Genomic DNA, 20482 nt, shown 5'->3' on the forward strand with positions numbered 1-20482 from the left:
AGACATTCCTAGGGATTCAAGTTTTGCCCTTGAGACATCTATCCGTTTCTCATACCTAGTTTGGTGGAAATACTTAAATACTTTAGTGAAAATTCTTAATTGCTTTCACTGGTTTTTTCAACTGTTCATGTTATAAATCAAAAATTTTGTTGTATGAAGTATCCAAATGGCCCTATAAGTTTCACCAATTCACCTCAAGGTTTCTAGACACCTGTAGCCATAGACTCCATTGCCCAATGATATTTGACTCTTTGAACATTATATCACAAGACCTGAAAGAAACTCTTCAACCAAAACATAAACAAAACCTGTGCATAATACCTAGCCTAAAAACACTATCATAACAAATACAAATCATAAAGAGAGAGCCCTCTCTGATCACAGTTTGGCTAGAAACAGTGATCAAAAGATTGGTTAGTGGTTACCCCGGCCGTATTCCCTTGGGAGTCATAGGGAACAACCTGGGTGTTAACAGCAGGAAGCTCCAATTTGTATGCCATAGTACCAATCTTTTGCAACACCTTGTACGGACCACAATATTTTGGTGATAATTTATTATCCTTCTTAGCTTGCTTGAGGGACATTTGCTTATATGGTTGTAGCTGTAGGAATACCCAATCACCTACATCAAAACTTCTTTCACTGCGATGTTGATCTGCCTGTTGTTTCATTCTATTATGTGCCAACACGAAGTTATCCTTTAAGAGTTGGAGGACTTGTTGTTGATGTTCGATGTGATGTTCCACTGCCTGAACCTTAGAATTTTCTCTTAAATATGATGTGATGGATGGTTGTTGATACCCATAAAGTGCCATAAATGGGGTCATTTTTGTTGCTGTATGAAAGGAAGTGTTATACCACCATTCAGCCAGAGGCAACCATTTGACCCATTGTGTCTGTTTATCAGATACAAAGCAACGAAGATATCCTTACAAACATTTGTTTACTATCTCAGTTTGCCCATCAGATTGAGGATGATAAGATGAGCTATGAGATAACTGAGTACCAAGACAAGAAAATAATTGTGTCCAAAAATTTCCAGTGAAAATGGGATCTCTGTCACTTACAATAATCTTTGGGTTTCCATGTAGCTTTTGAATTGTTTCCATAAATGCAGTAGAAACTGTACTGGGTTTAAATGGATGTGATAATGCACAAAAGTGTGCTACTTGGTAAGTCTGTCAACTACCACCATGATGACACTCTTTCCCTCCGACTTGGGTAAACCTATGATAAAATCCATTGATACCTCCTCCCAACGTTGGCTTGGAATGGATAAAGGTTGTAATAGACCCGGTGTCTTAATTGTTTCAACTTTATTTTGTTGGCAAACCAAACACTCTGCCACAAACTTTTGAACATTTGATTTAAGGCCATCCCAAAAAAATTCCTTCTTAACCCTGTGGTAAGTTTTTAAAAATCCTGAGTGCCCTCCTAAGGGAGAAGTGTGCAATTCCATAAGAATCTTTTGTTTTAGCTGGGAATTCTTACAGAGGTATAAGCGATCTTTGTACCATAACGAATCATTTTTCCAGCTAAATGTATTAGACGTACTGGAATCTTGTTGTAGCTTTCGAATAAGTGCCCACACTTCTTCGTCATTCTTCCATTCCTCCCTTGCTTCATTTATCCAATCTAGTTGGATGATAGAAATAGCGCACAAAAATGCTTCCACATCCTCATCCTTCCTTGAGAGTGCATCTGCCACCACATTTTGCTTCCCTTTTTTGTAGATGATTTCAAAGTCATAACCCAACATCTTTGTGACCCACTTTTGTTGCTCTTCAGAGGATAATATTTGTTCTAAAAAGTATTTAAGGCTATCATGATCCGTTTTTACCTTGAAGTGTCTTCCCATTAGGTAGGGTCGCCATTTCTTAAGTGCATGGAGTATTGCCAACATTTCCTTCTCATAAATAGCTTTGCTTAGAAACTTTCCCTTGATTGGACGACTTTCAAAAGCAATGGGTCTTTCATCTTGCATTAGAATAGCACCAATTCCATTTCCTGAAGCATCACATTCCACAATAAAGGTTTTTGTGAAGTTCGGTGTAGCTAAGACTGGTGCTTGGCACATTGCCTCTTTAAGATGTTCAACGGCCTTTGTTGCTTCCGGAGTCCATGAAAATGCATCTTTCTTCAATAATGTCGTTAGAGGTGCTGCTATTCTCCCATAATTCTTAACAAACTTGCGATAATACCCTGTCAACCGAAGAAATCCGTGCAAATTCTTTATGGATGTGGGGATTTTCCATTCCTTAATGGCTTTAATTTTGGTAGGGTCTACCTTAACTCCTTCATGAGATACAATATGACCCAAATATTCCACCTCCTGGACTCCAAAGAAACATTTGGATCTTTTGGTATATAATTGTTTCTCTTCCAATAGTTGTAGCACCCTGTCAACATGTTCAACATGATCCTTCCAAGACTTGCTGTAGATAAGTATATCATCAAAAAATACTAACACAAATTTTCTAAGGAATGGTTTGAAAATTGAATTCATCAAACCTTGAAATGTTGAAGGTGCATTGGTAAGGCCAAAAGGCATGAACAAAAATTCATAATGACCCTCATGAGTTCTAAATGCCATTTTCGGAATGTCTTCAATCTTCATTCTGATTTGATGATATCCTGAACGAAGATCCAACTTGGTGAAGTAAATTGATCCATGCAATTCATCCAGTAATTCATCAATGACAGGAATGGGGAACTTATCTTTAATAGTGAGCTTTTTGAGCTCCCTATAATCCGGACACATGCGCCATGATCCATACTTCTTGTGCACCAATACTACTGGAGCAGAGAAAGAACTTTGACTCGGTTGAATTATACCAGCCTCTAGCATTTCTACAACCATACGTTCAATTTCACTTTTTTGGACATAGGGATATCTGTACGACCTGATGTTTGGAGGAACACTTCCTGGAATTAGATGAATAGCATGATCATGATCATGCATAGGTGGGAGACCTTTGGGAGTCCCACATACCTTGGAATGATTGTCCAGGACTTTTTGGAGATCTGGAGAAACAGATGATTCTAATGTGGAAACATCTAGCGAACATAATTGTGCAATTACACCCCTTTGCTCCTTTTTTAGAATCTTTGTCATACCATTAGAGCTGATTATCTTTCCTGGTTTCCCTGCAATACCCCTTAATTCAACTTCCTTTCCTTCCACAAAAAATTTCGTGAAAAGTTCTTGAAAATTAAAAGCTATTGTACCCAAGGATTGTAGCCATTGGAATCCTAGTACAACATCAGCACCTCCCATTGGAATGGAAAGCATTGGGCTAGTCAATACATATTCTCCCATGGACAGCTTGATATTATGGCACTTTCTGGAGCAATTTATTGTTCCTCCATTTGCAATCATCACTTGACACTCTGGTGCTGGATATAGGAAGCAATTCAATTCTTTTGCTACCCTACAATGAATAAAAAAATTGTGGGTGCTGAATCCTAAATCAATCAACACTATCACCTTTTTCTTCTTGATTTGTCCTTCTATCTTGATGGTTTGAGGAGTGGTAATTCCCGCCAATGCATTACAAGATATGGTCAGATTGATTTGTTCTTCATCTAGGCTTTGTTCCTGGAACATATCCTATTCTTTTGACCTTTCTTGCTCCTTTTCTTCTTCCTCTTCACAATCTATGTAGAATAATTTCTTCTCACCACACTTATGACCTTTAGTGTATTTGCCATCACAACTATAACAAAGCCCTTTTGCTCTTTTTTCTTCCAATTGTTGTGGTGTCAACCTTATAGGTTGTGGAATACTAGGGGCAACTGCACTTCCGTCTTTATAGTTGTGAGTGGTATGCTTCCTGGTTGCCATAATTTTGCTTTCCATTTTTCTTGCTAACCTGAATGCCTTCTCTAATGAATCAGGTTCCCAAAGTCGAACATCATGTTGGATATTATCCTTTAAAGACCCTATGAACACATCAATCCTATGTTGCTCTGGAATATCTTTTACCCTTATGTTCAATTATTGGAACTCCTCAATGTGCTCCATTATTGAACCCTTTTGTTTGAGACTTATCAATTGGCTAAAAAAAGTGTTGCTTTTTGTATCCTCATAATGTGCTATCAATTCTTCCGTAAAAATTGCCCAAGTGATAAATTATTTACGAGAGCAAAGCCATTGATACCATACAAATTGATTTGGTTCCAAATACAAAGTTGCCATACATACCTTTTGTGTTTTTTGCACATTATTGAGATCGAAGAACTGCTCCATCTGTAATATCCATGTGGCGGGATCCTTGCCATCAAACTTCCTCATATCAATTTTTGGAATATGGTGATTCTTTAATCCAACATTAGTGTCTATGGAATCATGATTAACATTTATTTTGTTCTCATCATGAGTTTCCTTTATTACCCTTTCACCCTTAGGGATGATTTCTTGTAGCAACTTATTCATATTTATCTTCAGTTCGTCCATGTCTGTCTTCAAATCTATCTTCAAATCATCCATCTTAGCTTCCACGTCAATCATCTTAGCTTCTACGCCTTTCTTTAAACAGTCCATCTTAGCCTCTACACCTTTCTTTAAACCATCCATCTTAGCTTCTACATGTTTCTTTAAACCATCCATCTTAGATTCTGTTCCCTTTTGTGCAAGCGATAGTTGTTGCACTTGGTCTTGTAATTTTGATATATCATGTTGCATTTCTTCCTCTTCTTCATGAGTCATGCTAGAGCTTTTAGGTTCCTTACCAGGTGTTTGCATTTTCTTTCCTCGGGGCATCAGTTACCGATAATAGTGCTTTACTATTCCCTTTGAATTCCTTCAAACCAAGCTTATGCAAAAATAAAGAATAAAAACTACACACCTTTTTTTACTTTGTAGAAGCCTGATATTGAATCTGATGTATCTCTGTGATTTCGAATCATCTAGTTTTGAAATTGTGACCTGTAGTATCCTTCTATGTCCTCTTTCCAATGCCACTAGTCTGAACCAAATTGGATTCTCCAAGAAAGAGTTATGCCCAATCTCCCGCAGTGACCTAATTATAGACTAGTTCCGTAGAGAAAACTTGTATGAAGTGCCACGTGTCACTGTTTCAACCTTTGACTCTAAAAAAATATAAAAGAAAACTATAGTCCATCCTATTTTTGTACCTTCTTACGAAATTTCAATCCGATGCTCAGAAAAAAAGTTATGACGATTTTCCCCAGGTCACCTGTTTTGAGTGTAATTCAGGAGTCTGAAAAAAGACCAACTTTCTGAGATCATATCTCCGAAAATATCGCGCGAAAAGCTCTGACATTTGGGCCCAAGGTTCAGCGCGATTTCTTCTCAAATGGGTTTTTTTTGTGACTTCTGAAACGTCACAGAAAAAAAGTTATAGCGAAAATTCCACGATGACCTGTTTGGAGTAGCGAAACCCTAGAATCCAAAGCTCTGATACCAAATGTTATGAAACCAGCTCACAAAAAGATAGAAAAGAGAGATCCACGCCTTAGAATTCAGCCTCTTCGAGGGGGAAACCTCCTTTACATTACATAAATGAACAATTCTTGGATGATACAAATGACAAAACCTCCTCTCTATATATAGGAGTCTATGGAGTCACAATATAATCCAGCCGAGCTAACAATAATAATATAAAGCCACAAAAATAACAATAGAGGGATTCTATGGGCACATTAATAACAGTATGGGGGTAATGGGGGCACAACAATATAAATAAGGGGTATAACTACAATAGTAATGGGGTAATCACTAGTATTATAGGGACCCAACACAGGATAATGCACACTGGCCGGAAGTGCGCGAAGAAGTGTGGTGCATAAAATGTAAAGGCGGGGTCACGATAAGGATCATTGCCTCGTATTTGCAAACAATTTGGCAAGAGGAGGACTGATTCCATTGAGGCCAGAGGCACAGGCGGGCCCAAGCATGGTGCCTGTGCTCTGGTTTGCAATCTGTCAGGTGGGAGGAAAGCACACTACAGACAACTGTCACCTGTTACATAAGTATACACAAACTCCATAGCAGCTATTTTGTAATTTCTGTAGATCAGTAGGCCACGATGAGCGGACATCTTAAAGCTATGAGCTAATGATGGATAGGACTCTAGCCTATCAAATGCAGACATAAACATGAGGCCTCAATCTAGCCGTAGCATTGGCACGTGGTGGATTCCGAGGACGCGGACGAGGGAAAGGAGGAATGGGACTTGGACAAGGGTGCAGATAACTAATCTATTACAATTGCGGAGGACCAGGGCACTACGCTCATGACTGTACCAACTCGATGAGAATATTTTGTTTGTACTATGAGCAGTTTGATCATGAAATGGTAGATTTTTCGATGTTGATCACACAAATGCATGAGAAAGGGGTACTACAACCTACTCCAACTCAAAATATCCAAATGATGAGGTCAAAACCATGTGAAGAAGACCCCAATGTAAAAATGATGCTCAGAAGTGGTGCGACCATAGGGGAAGATATGGGGAAGCAGTTTGAGGAAGATACTTGGGTCACAAGGCTCCTACAAAGAAACCTGAGTTTGACTTGGAGCATGCAAGAGAAACATTTACGGAAGCTAAGAAGAGCTTCGTGGAGGTATCTACTTTAGGTAGTAAGGATCAACCAGAGATAGGAATGGATCCTTCTATGCTTACTACCTTTTCAGAGACATGCATAAAGCTACTACGTGAATATAAGGTGGTTAAGGGACTACAACAGTTGATCACTAGGTGCGTAGGACTGGGTGAACTACGCGTAGTCTGAAAATTGGGAAGGCATGTACTGTTCACTGGGAGGGAAATGAGATTGATGACACAGATTGGTGAGTATGAAATGGATCAGGTGATCTTAGACTTAGGTTCTGACGTGAACGTGTTACCAAAACAGACATGGGAATGCATAGGCAAGCCCACGTTACAATGGTCTCCTATTCAATTACGAATGGTGAACCAACAAAAGATTTTACCCATGCGAAGATTACAAGAGGTAACAATGGATATCGAAGGTGCGAGCACGCAGACAGACTTCGAGGTAATAGATATTGTAGATGAAAGTAACCCTTACCCCGCGTTGCTAGGAATAGACTAGGCCACGGATATGAATGGAGTCATCAACCTAAAAAAATGGAAGATGATATTTGAGAAAAAGTCCCTATGCGTAGTAGTTCCGCTAGATCCTGCTGAAGGAGAATGCTACATTGAACCCGTGCGTGATGATGGAGGTGATGAGGAGCTGGATTTTATCTACAAAATAACCACACAAAACTAGGATTGGCTAAATCTGACTGCCGATGGCAGGGTCTTGTGGGAGCGTGAAAAGTCCTACCTTTCAGACTCAGACGAAGAAGATGAACGATGGCACAATTGGTTTAGTGAAGTGACGATGCTAAATTGTAATATGATGACCAAATCATTGCGTTGCGTAACCACCTAGGCTCGAGATCTAACAACATATGATGGATTGACATCGGTGGATGAATTCTTGCATAAGTTTAAGAGTGCAGTACCAAAGCACCAGAGGTTCGACGCATTAAAGTGGGTGTTGCGTGCAACACCTGTGTGTTGGTGGGGAACACATGAAGGAAATTTTGAAAATTGGCACGACTGCAAAAGGATGATGCAGCTAAGGTTTGGGAAGCCGAAACTATGAATAACTAAGAAGTACAATGGATGTGATGACCAGTGCATGCACCTCACAAAATGGACCAAAGGCTATGGCAAAGAGCCTCAACCTGAATGGGTACACTTATTTTATCATACCTTGGATGTCATCCCAAGAAACTAGTATACCAAGACAGAACTCCAACATGGTACAGGCGAATGGGATATCTTGCGCGAGGGATTTTTGTTAACGTTCTTATTTGAAGAGCAATGGGTGGATATTGTTGATGATGTGCTACAAGTTGTCAAAGCCACCATTTTAAAAATACCATAGGAACCACGAAATAGTTCAACCAGTATGGTCACATCAGTTAAGCCATGCCCTAAAATGTTACAACATGCAAGTGGAGGATGATGATGATGATGACCCTCGAAATCTTAATATTACGGAAACATAAGGGAGTCATGAAGTTTGAGGACCATCAATTGAAGACCCCAACATCACCGTGTGACTGAAAACGAAACAGGTGAACATTGGCACAGATGCGAAGCTGAAGTATGCAACACTTGGGGACTATTGGGATGATGCCATGGTGGATAAGGTCGTCGAGTTACTTCACGAATATCAAGACTTATTCGTGACCAAAATAACAAAGTTAGAAGGGATACTTGGTGACCTAGGGATGATGAAGATAAGTATGAAACCGGACGCGAAGCTAGTTAAGCAGCGTCCCTACTATTTGAATCTGAAGTATAAGGAAAAGTTCCGTGAAGAATTGGAAAAAATGCTTGCAGCAGGAATTATTGAACCAGTGGAAGAGTCTTACTGGGTGAGTCCTATGATAGTGCAGGAGAAAAAACAGAAGGGTGAAATTTGAATCTGCATGGACCTCAGAAAGCTGAATGATTCCTTTGTTCACAATCCATTCCAAACACCATTTACAGATGAAGTTTTGGAGAATGTTGGCAGACATGAAGCCTACTCATTCACGGATGGGTTCTTAGGGTACCATTAGATCAAGATCACGCCAGAAGATAGGAGCAAGACAACCTTCGTGACTGAATGGGTTTGTTTTTATTACACTGTTATGTCCTTTGGGTTGAAGAACGCGGCAGCGATATTTTCACGCGTAGTGGTGGCTGCGTTCAAGGAATTTATCCACAAGTTTTTTGAGGTTTATTTTAACGATTGGATTGTATTTAGGCTAGTCAAGAAACATATAGTGAGCTTACGGTTGACGCTGGATACTTGCCGACAACACCAGATTGTGTTGAATCTTAAAAAGTGCACCTTCCTCGTCCCCTTTGCAAATTTTCTTGGCCCTGTGGTCTGCAGATAAGGCCTGATGGTGGACCCTGTGAAGATTTCTGTCATACTCAATTTGCAAGCCCTGCGAAGTGTCAAACAACTCTGCACCACGTTGGGGGATACTGGCTACTATCAAAAGTTTATTAAGGGCTATGGACAAATCACAGCACCAATGGAACAATTATTGAAAAAGAACGCTACATATTGTTGGAATGATGACCGTAAGAAAAGTATGGAGATTGTTAAGGAAAAGATGGCATCCGCTCCCATTTTGGACTTCCCAAAGTGGACATCTAATTTCATGTACATGTTGATGCGTCGTGTATCATGCTAAGTAGTGTACTCATGTAGGAAGGAGCAGAAGGTGTTGATCACCCGATCGCGTTTGCGAGTCAACGATTGTCCAAAGCTGAAAAGAACTATTCTACTATTGAGCGCGAGGGATTGGAAATGGTATACACACTCTAGAAATACAGCCACTACCTACTTGGGGGGCACTTCAAGATGTATATCGACCATTTCACATTGAAATACCTAATGAACAAGCCTGTGTTGGGGGGAAATATTTGTAGATGGTTTTTACTGTTTCAAGAATAGGACTTCGAGGTCTTCGTAAAGCCAGGATGCGTAAACGCAGGCCTAGATCACCTATTGCGAATTGAGAGCAATGAGGAGCCAACAAATTTGGAGGAAGGACTACTTGGTGCACAACTCTATGTAGTTCACGTCGTGGACATTCACTTCGAGGATATAATCCACTTCTTAACCATAGGGACCACATCACAGGGATATTCAATACAATAGAGGAAAGAATTGGTGGTACGAGTGGCAGATTTTACTGTTATCGTGGGGCACCTCTATAAAAGGGGAAACAATGAAATATTATGAAGATATGTACCTACATTTGAATGAGGAAAGATCCTTGCAGAAGAACATGGGGGGGCTGCAGGAGGATATTATGCAGAGCGGGCAATAGCATAGAAGATTCTTCATGCCGGACTATGGTGGCCAACCCTACATGAAGACTCAAAAGTGTACTGTCGGGCCTGTGACGTATGTCAACGGACTGGGAAAACATCGTGAAGGGATGAGATGCCACTTAATCCACATATGATGTTGTAGCCATTTGAAAAATGGGCGATAGACTTTGTGGGGCCTGTCACACCTCAAGGGAAGATAGGTGCACACTACATCATCACTGCGAAAAAGTATTTGACTCGATGGGTGGAAGCACATCCGGTTAAGGACTGCACAGCCACTAGAGCTACAAAAATTTTATTTGATAACATCTTGACATGGTTTGGACGCCCGAAAATTTTAATGAGTTACCACAGGATGCACTTCCTAAATGAAACTATCAGCACACTCACTTAGGAGTTCCAGGTGTATCATCAGCAAAGCACGCCATACCACTGGCAAGAGAATGGGACCATAGAAGCATTCAACAAGATTTTTGAGATTGCTTTGACCAAGGTATGTAATGCATAGCGAACCGATTAGGATTTGCGCATACCTGCTATACTATGGGCATACAAAACCACATGCAATAAATTCACGGGGCAGAAACCATTTAGGTTAGTCTACGGCATGAAAGCCGTCATGCCAATGGAATATATTGTACCCAATTTGTAGATAGCAGCAATGATCGACATGGCAGACCGTGAGGCCTTGGAAGAAAGGCTTGCACAACTGGAAGAACTTGAGGAAGAATGGTTTCTGGTGGGATTCCATTAGCAGGTATAGAAACAGCGTGAAAAAGCTTGGCATGAACGCCATATCAAGTGCCACATTCAAAGTAAATGATTTAGTATTGTTGTATGACTGCAAGTTTGAGAAATTCCCTGGAAAACTCCAAATTCATTGGTTGGGACCATATGTAGTCAAAGAGGTCACAGATGGAGGCACAGTCCAGCTCGGAAAGCTTAATGGAGAGCCCTTCACAGGAAGAGTAAATGGCAGTCGCCTGAAGCTCTACACGAGCAGGTCGGTTGTCTGACTAGTCGACTGAAGTACAGTCTCAGTGCTCCAAGTGGTTGAAAGAAGGCATGGGATTATAAGCGAGTCTGCAGGAAAGCTGTGCGGAAACAGGGTTCCGCGTAGGGTGGGTTTATCACAAGAATTGCGGTCACGCATAAAGAGCTGCACTGCTACACGGAAAGGCAGGAAAGTGACCATTGAGGTCACTGTTCATGAAAATATGGTCAATCTGAGACAACAAGGAGTGGACAACGGGAATTTAAGACATGGAGTTAGAATGGGATTTGAAATGGTCTCCCATGAGTATCGCATTAATGAGCCAAAAAAGGATGGAACAGTTGAATTTGAATATCAGACAGCCTATAAATCGCAACTGGTCATCCACCGAACAAACCATGGCACCTTGAGACTTAATTTGTTGAGCTATCTAATAGATATGGACCCATCCAACTTGGATGCTTTGGGAATAAACCCAGTGGTTGCAACATTGCCAAAAGAGACATAGGACCTTTGGGACAATGTAATGCTGACAGCCAAGGTCATTGTGCCGAGCCTAACGCCAGTGGTGGGAGATATACTACAAATTCCCAGACAGATAGCAGGACCGGTCTGGATGTCACCAAGAAACTTGTGGTCTAGTAAGTGATCTATGAAAGATAAGGGAGAGATGGTGAATCTTGGGATAAAAGATAGAATTCCATTGAAAAGTGCATCCCCGAGCTGCGTGCCTGCAACGAAACTTGAAGATTGGGACCTTGCGGACAGCAACATCTCTCTTGCAAAAATGTAACACAAGCTTCAGCAGACATTGAGTATACTAGACTAGACATCACAAGCTTGCTACTCTTGCACAAAAAGGTCACACCTTGGATATCTCAGCTAGAGCTAAAATCCTATGAGGGACTACTTTGTGTTAACCAAGCATAGCAGAATGAACATCATCAGTTATGCAAATTGGTAGGGATAATGGAGCAGGAGCCTGAAGAAGCGTTGCAGGATGCAAGGATGGAGCAACAAAGTGTAGTGCATCACTCACAGGGATGGTGGACCACAAAGCCTTGGCAGCGTGTCTCGCCGCACCGACGAGTGACTCAGGACGAGTCACAATGATTGTGTTGGGGGCCTGTTGGGTAACGAATCCCCCGCGTAATGGTTTTGGGGCTTAAAGCCAACAAATTTGGGTACTGGTATTGTAAATTCTCCACAAAGTGCGTAGAGTGTGAATTGTAATGGGTCAAGTCTAAGGGTAGTCTGCCCTAAAATATTGTAAATTAATCTAGAATGTGTCGGCTTACCCATGGTCCGCAGACCATGAAATGTATAAATAAGAATGAGGCTTTAAGTGTAAAAGGTAGCTTTTGTAATGTAAGAAGTAATATGAGTTTCTGAAAGTAATATTCGATCTAAGTCTGTAATTTGAAAGTCGCGGTTGTAGTAGTAGAAGAGGCTCTACAACTGTGTGTGCAGAGGCCTAAAACAGTCTGCAGCTGTGTACACGGACCCCTGCAGTTGAGTGCGCAGGGTAGGATGTGAAATGTCACTAGAAAAAGCATTAATAAAGATAAGTTGGTTTTGGAATATCACGCATTTGTTCCTATATTCTAGTTTATGCATCTTTATGGATTATGATTGTGCACTTATCTGTTTATGTTGATTGATAACTAAAAGTATTGGACCTACTTAACTTTATTCAAGATCTCTAATAATACTAAGCACCGAAAGGGGTAAAGAACATTTGCTCCCGTTATCTTAGCTGCACGAAGGCACTGAATATACAGCTACACAGAAGTTGCGCAACATGTAGCATCAGTTCGTGAGCTTTCTAGAACTCATCAAGACATCCCTAGGGTGTGGAAACTTGGTTCCAGCACCCTTCCATACTACCTCGAGTGAGACCTCAGTCCACGCTCCGTAGACCGTTACCGAAAGGGCCGGTAGTTTGGGATTTGTTTGGCTAAAACACTTTGAACCTGGGTCAGGCCCCATCAAGCCAACAATTGGAGGGTGCATGACATACGTGACACAGACCATGTGCATATGTATGGAACTTTTGACTCTTGTAGTCAAATTATATATTATTTACTCTAATAAGGTTGTATCATATTTCATTTATATTAATAATTTTATCATAACATGCATGCAAATCCCAACTACACAAATGAGATTCTGATCTTGTTATAAAACTAGATCACAAAAATATAGAAAAGATAGATCAATGCCTTAGAATTCAACCTCTTCAAGGGGGAAACCTCCTTTACATACGTCTAAACTTCACTAGGGTTTCATAATCAATATTGGCATACCCTTAGGTTAGGGTTTTATAGAGAACTTGCTATGCAACCAGCTCACAAAATAGAAGAAAATATAGATCAACGCCTTCAAAATTAGCCTCTTCGAGGGGGAAACCTCCTTTACACTACACAAATGAACTATTCTTGGATGATACAATTGAAAAAACCTCCTTTCTATATATAGGAGTCTAAGGGGTGACAATATAATCAAAGTCAACATAACAATAATAATATAAGGTCGCAACAATAACAATAAGGGCTACAATGACAATAGTAATGGGGGGATCACTAGTATTATAGGTACCTAATAGAGATCATTTAAAGGGGCCATTGATGATGCATAAAGTATCGTGGATATTCTACTAGATAGTTCGTCACAACATATCTGATAATATTATATTAAAAATATGAGACTCTACACTATTATAGTTTTATTTAATTTCTAGATCTGTAAAGGAAATTGTAAATAGTGCATGCATATAAAATTAATCAAGAAAAAAAGTAGAGAATGAGAAAATAAGCTCACAAACACATAATACACAAGATATTCTCTCTGAGAAACCCTTTTGGGAGAAAACACAGATAGAAGGTGAGGCCACTTCACTCTCTTTCTCTGTCTAGAAATATGGATGCAGATACAAAGAAGTAATGTATGTAGCCCATGGGCTACTATAGTGCACAGATCCTCTATGTGTGCTCTACCTCCTATATCTCCTAGCTATCTTTGCTCAACTATGGAACAAAATTCTTTCGAATGAATGGAATGCCTCTTCCTCCTAGTGGCCCAGTTATAACACAACCTGATAGCCTACTAGTGGTTAAGTTTGACTACATAAACTCTTAACTAGAGTTATAAAATAGACTCTTATAGAGTATTTTACATCACAAACACGTGGCTAGCCCATTTTCCATGAATAATGGTGGCTAACGCGACATCCTCCCGAACTACAGGTGTGAAAATAGGAAGGTCAAATTTTGAGTGGCATAACTTTTGCATACAGACTTTAATTGACGTGATTCTTACACTGTTGGAAAAATTTCTATGTGTAGAATAGCATAGAAAGATGTTGGTTTATAGCAACAAATTTTTAACACCAAAAAACCTCATTTGATGCCTCAAAATTCTTGTGAAAGGTTTCATACCCTGTTTTAACAAACTGGGTCCCACCAGTAAAAATAGTCTCGTGAGCTAAATCCTCCACTTTTTCCACTCCAAATGCATCGATATGGATGAAAAATAATATAATGATGTAATTTGGATCACACCTACCCATTTTGAGATGCTTTTGGTCCCCAAAATATTTTACTGAATGAGGTGAGGAAATATTTCCTCCACCTTCTCTCTGTTGTACCATTTAGCTTTACTTGGAAGTTGACCATTCAACCCAATCTTCCAAAGGTTGTGTTTCACTTGTCTTGTAGTTCTGGACCCCTTCTACAAAATGTATCTTCTATCAACTCTGCCTGAGCGTCTAGCGCCAAATCCTCCATAGAAGATAGGACCTGTTCCTCTTCCTCATCTAGCATGAAATGCTCATAGAGTTTAAAATTCTCCACGTTTACAAATGAGTAAATGTGCATATACGGTGGTAAATTGAGTCGATAGGCATTATCACCCACATTTTCTAGTATCTCAAAGGGACCATATCTAAGAGCCTCTCCTTATTCAACTGTAGCCATACTTCATCTCCCACCTTAAATGATTTCTCTATTCTATGCTAATCATGTATGTACTTATACTTCTCCTGGGACTTCTACAATGTTTTAACTACCTGTATATCGATCTACCTAATCTTCTCTATAAAATTTTTAGCCCTTAAATCATCCCCTGTAAGGTCTTCCTTCACTCCTCCTTGTTTCCCATATGCATTATCCAATGGTGAAGGTGGAAAATATACAAAACAAGTTTCAAATGGGGACTTTCTTGTAGAAGTGTGGACTACTCTATTATAAGAATATTGCGTGTATACCATATTTTCATCCCAGGTCTTCTGATGCTTCTAGTTGTAATCCATTAGAAGTTGCACCAAAGTCCTATTGACTACTTCTGTCTACCCATCTATCTGTGGATGGAATGTTGTAGATCTCTTCAACTTCGTTTCCATCTTCTCCCATAATGTAGTCCAGAATGCACTAAGAAATCTTCTATCCATGTCTGAAATGATTCTCCTTTGTATCCCAAAATGTACCTAGACCTGTCCAAAGAACAAGTTTGTTGCTTCTTGTTTGCTCATGGTATTTTTACAGGGCATCAGAACACACATCTTGCTAAACATGTCAACTACCATGAGAAGGTAGTCATGTCCCTTCCTGGTTGTCGAAAAATATCCCACACGGTCCATGGAAATGCCTTCCCAAGGAAGATTAGGTACAGGTAAGGGATGATACAAACCACATTTCCTATTGCTAGGCTTACTGGTACAACAAAGCATGCAACCTGTTATGAGCCTAGCTACCTATTCTTTCATATTGGGCCAATACACATACCTCTGCAAGTTATCCATGGTCTTCCCTATAGCAAAGTGCCCTACAACCTTGGAGGTGTGAGCATCTCTAATTAGATACAAGTGCTCACCTTTAGGAACACATAGTTTATATAGCATGTAGAGTAACCCATCTTGGATATGATAGTCAACGTGTTGTTGCCATCATGCAAATGACTCTAACTTTGCAACTGCTAATACACCTCCTTGAAGTCCTCATCTTCTGAATATGCCTCTCTGTATGCATCATGGGTGAATGGCTCCATGTGAATAAGAGTCCCCAAAGTTGTAATATTTGATGTGGGTGACCTTGAAAGCATATCGAAAAACTGGTTTTTGTTTCCCTTTTTATACTTGATCACCAAATGAAACTTCTATAAAAACCCCATCCACTTGTAATGTCTAGTCTATTTTAGCTTATTCTGGGCCTATAGGTACTGTAATGGCTAGTGATCCATATGGATTATTGTCTCCTTTCCCATCAGATAGTGCTTCCACTTATTCACATATTTCACCATGGAATAGAGATCCTTATTGTAGGTAGGGTAGTTAAGAACTGCGCCATGAAATACTTCAGAATGGTAGAAAACACACCTTTCTCCTTGGATCAAGACAACTCCCATAGCATACACACTCGCATTTGTCTCCACATCAAAGGGCCGTTGCAAGTTTGGTAATGCTAGAACTGGCACTTGGCTGATCATCTTCTTTAACTCATCAAAAGCCTTATGTTTCCCTTTTCCCCACTAGAAACTCTTGCCACTTGCTGCTATGGTGTGGAGTGGTGCTACTATCGCTAAAAATGAGGCTATGAATTTCCTCAGGTACTATGATGCTCCAATGAAACTCCTAACCTCAGCAACATTAATAGGCACCAGCCATTTCATGATGGCCTCCATCTTGGAAGGATCTGTCTTCGATTCTCCTCCACCAATCACATATCCGAAATACACCGAGCACTGTTGTGCAAACTCACACTTCTTAATATTTTATAGCAGCATGTGCTTCTTCAATGTTTCCAACACATGCGTCAAATGTGAAATATGCTCCTCCCAGGTAGCAATATATGCGAGTATATCATTCAAATAAAAAATAACAAATGAATCTATAAAAGGGCACAATACATCATGCATTAATATCATAAATGTAGTTGGTGCATTACATAGGCCAAATGGCATAACTAACCACTCATACAATCCTTGCTTGGTTTTGAAGGTGGTCTTCCATGTATCTTCTTCTTTGACTCGAACCTGGTGATATCCAAACTTCAAGTCCAACTTGGTGAAATATTTTTCTTGCTGCAACTGATTTAGCGAATCATCTATCCTGGGAAGGGGGTATCTATTCTTGAGCATGATTTTATTCAACGCCCTATAATATATACACATCTTCCAAGTCCCATCCTTCTTTGGCACAATGATTATGGGTGACTAACATGGTGATATACTTGGTCAAATGACACCCTTTTCTAGCAGCTACTACAACTATTTCTTCACCTCACTTGCTTCTATAGCATACTCCCTATACAACCCAATATTTGGAAATGAGGAGTGTGGCAATAGCTAGATCTCATGCTCCACTTCTCTCTTAGGGCATAATCCTTTAGGCTCTCGGAACACATATTTATATGCCTGTAACAACTCCTCCATTTGTTTTTTTTATTTCTTAGTACACCCCTCTATGGATGCCTTACCTCTTATTGACTCCTTTATAGATTGATTTTCTCCTGAAAATGATTAAACATACTTCTTGTTGGAACTGATCAATTTATTGGCTTGGTTGGCACTTACCAGTGAAATTTTCGAGTTGCCTTTGTGCACTTTGATGATGAATGATTTTCCATCCTTGATGAGCCAGTACCGGTTATCTCTCCTCATGAATATTGTATCACACATGTACATGTATAGACTCCCAAACAAAACTCCACATACATCAAGGAGAACCGCATCAAAATATACTTCATCAATAAAATCAACTCTTATATCAAATCTACCTTTAGATCTACATCCTTATGTACCCATCCAAGTGGATATGGGTTTGGATGATCACGAACTTCTAGCCCCAACTTCTTTACTAGATCTTCTGCAATGAGATTTTCTTGTGATCCTGAGTCAAACAGAGCATCAATATTCATCTTCTTGACCTGTATCTTTACATGGAAGAGTTTTTTGATTGCTTTCTCTTCCTGTTGGTGAAGGCTACTTAGATTCACCTCCTTCTGCACTTACGTATAGATGATCCTCTCATCCATGTCCAAGCTGCTTTGAACTTGGTTGCTCGAATCATTGGTCATGAGATTCTTCTTCTTATTATCTTTCTTCTTGTTCTTTGGGTTTAGCTCTGGATGCAATTTCCAACACTTCTCCTCTGTATGGCAATCAATGTTGCAATGCTTGTAGTGGTTGCTAGTATCATTGCAATGGTCTGTTGTGGCTACCATATTTTTATCTTTTCTACCTTTTTTCTTCTTCCCCTCCTTAGAAGCATCTTGTTGCTCCTTTTTCTTCGATCCACTTGATTTATCTCTTTTCAGGCCTATGTTCTCTAGGTACTATGGCTATACACAACCCTCGTCCACCATTTTGGGCTTGAACAACATCACTTACTCACGCAGATGGTGATGTAGACCCCCCTAAGTACTTGAGGAGTACATCTGGGTTCTTTGGAGAGATACCCAACATTATAGCCATCTTTTTGAATTCTGTGGTGTACTCTTGCACGCTTTTGGCTGACTTTTGCTTGAAGTAATGCCACCGGATCCATTGGTATTCCATGTACCCAGTGGGATAAAAATGTGACTTAATGAGTTTTTTGAAATCTTCCCACTTAGACACTAGAGGTTCTCCCTCCAACGTTAGGATTTTTGTGTGGCTCTCCCACCAAGTCAGTTCATGGCCCTCCAATTTCAGTCACGCAAATGAGATCTTCTAACCTTCCTTGATTTGATGGAAACTAAAATAAAATTCTAATTGTCACAACTAGTGGTTTAGCTTTAGAGCATCTATCTCGCCATGGTATGCCTTGATATCAAGTTTTTCTTCCAATTTAAATAGGGATTGTTTCATGACACTTGAACTGGGTTGATCTTTTCCGGGTTCTTTCTTCGGATAGTTATTTGTATCTTCCTGATCTCCCAATCCCCCTTCTGGTTTGTCCTCTGCATTCAAACCCCCTTCTTCTCCAAATATCCCCAGATTATTGCTTAGGGACGCCATGATAAGGTTTACATTTTGGTTTATATCCATGACTTATTCTTCAAGCCACAAAAACCTCACCTCTACAGGATCATGAGGCTCATTTACAGATTTGTTGCCCATGATTAGTGTTTTAAGATTTTTAGCCTCGTCAATCTAGATCCCTGCAATATTCACAAAGTAACCAAAGAAACATGCTATGATACCAAATTATCCATAAACTTCCTTGGATATTCCACTCGATAGTTCATCACAATAGATCTGATAATATTATATTAAAAATATGAGATTCTACACTATTATAGTTTTATTTAATTTCTAGATCTATAAAATTGATTGTAAATAGTGCATGCATGTAAAAGTAATCAAGAATAAAATTATTAAATGAAAAATAAGCTCACACATACATAATATGCAAGAGATTCTCTCTGGGAAACCCTTTCAGGAGAAAACCCAACTAGAAGGTGAGGCTCCTTCTCTCTCTTTCTCTGTTTGGAAATACAGTTGTAGATACAAAGAAGTATTGTATATAGCCTATGGAATACTATAATGCATATATCCTCTCTATGTCCTTTACCTCCTATCTCTCCCGACTATCTTTTCTCAAATATGGAACAAAATTCTCTCAAAAGAATGGAATGTCTCTTCCTCCTAGTGGCTTGGTTGTAACGCAACCCGATAGCCTACTAGTTGTTAAGGTTGACTACATAAACTCCTAAATAGAGTTATATAATAGAATATTCTAGAGTATTTTACATCAAAAACATGTGGCTAGCCCCTTTTCCATGAATAATGGTGGCTGACATGACATCCTTCCGAACTCTAGGTGTGAAAACATGAGCGTCAACTTCAGTGTGGAATAACTTTTACATACAGACTCTGCTTGATGCGATTCTTGCATTGTTGGAAGGATTTTTGTGTGTAGAATAGCATGAAAAAGTGCGATTATTAAGCGACAAATTTTTACCCTCAAAAAATTTTGTTTGATGTCTCTAAAACCTCACAGATTGTTTCATACCCCGTTTTGCCAAACTGGGTTCCACTAGTAAAAATGGTCCCATGAGCTGAGTCCTCCACATTTTCTACTACAAACGCATCAAGAAGGAAAAAAACTAATATAATTGTTGAGTGATAAAAGGGGTCTTTTTAACTCCTAATTATCTTCACATTAATTATCAATCTGGGTAGGCCTTTCTATTTCAAGAGTGTACACATTATGTGGCGGCTATTTAACTTAGAGAGAAATGCTTCTAAATTGTAGTATAGATCTTTTAAATACAAGAGTAAATGGATGCAGCAAGTAAATTCTAATTGAAATTAAAAGAAAACTCAATCCTTCAATGAAATCAAATCCAACAACAATTCAGGTAACAACAATATGCAATTCAAGTAACAATAGTATCAGTTAAGAGTACAGTAATGATAACTCTTCTCTTAGAGAGTGATTGAATTTAAATCAAACGCACTACTCTATAAAACAATTATGACATCAATTTGAGAGACTAACAAAAGTAGTTAATTCTCATTACAATTGATTACATCAAGCAAGATATTCATCTAGGAAACTCAATCCAAAGAAAAAGGAAACTAATTAAACAATAATGTTGTAAATTATATAAAACAGAGCTATTCTGTC

The sequence above is a fragment of the Pinus tabuliformis genome, chromosome 2_1, assembly GCF_031772625.1.
Source record: "Pinus tabuliformis cultivar Carrire ecotype Pingquan chromosome 2_1, CPIR1, whole genome shotgun sequence".
In the NCBI taxonomy this organism is placed as follows: domain Eukaryota; kingdom Viridiplantae; phylum Streptophyta; class Pinopsida; order Pinales; family Pinaceae; genus Pinus; species Pinus tabuliformis.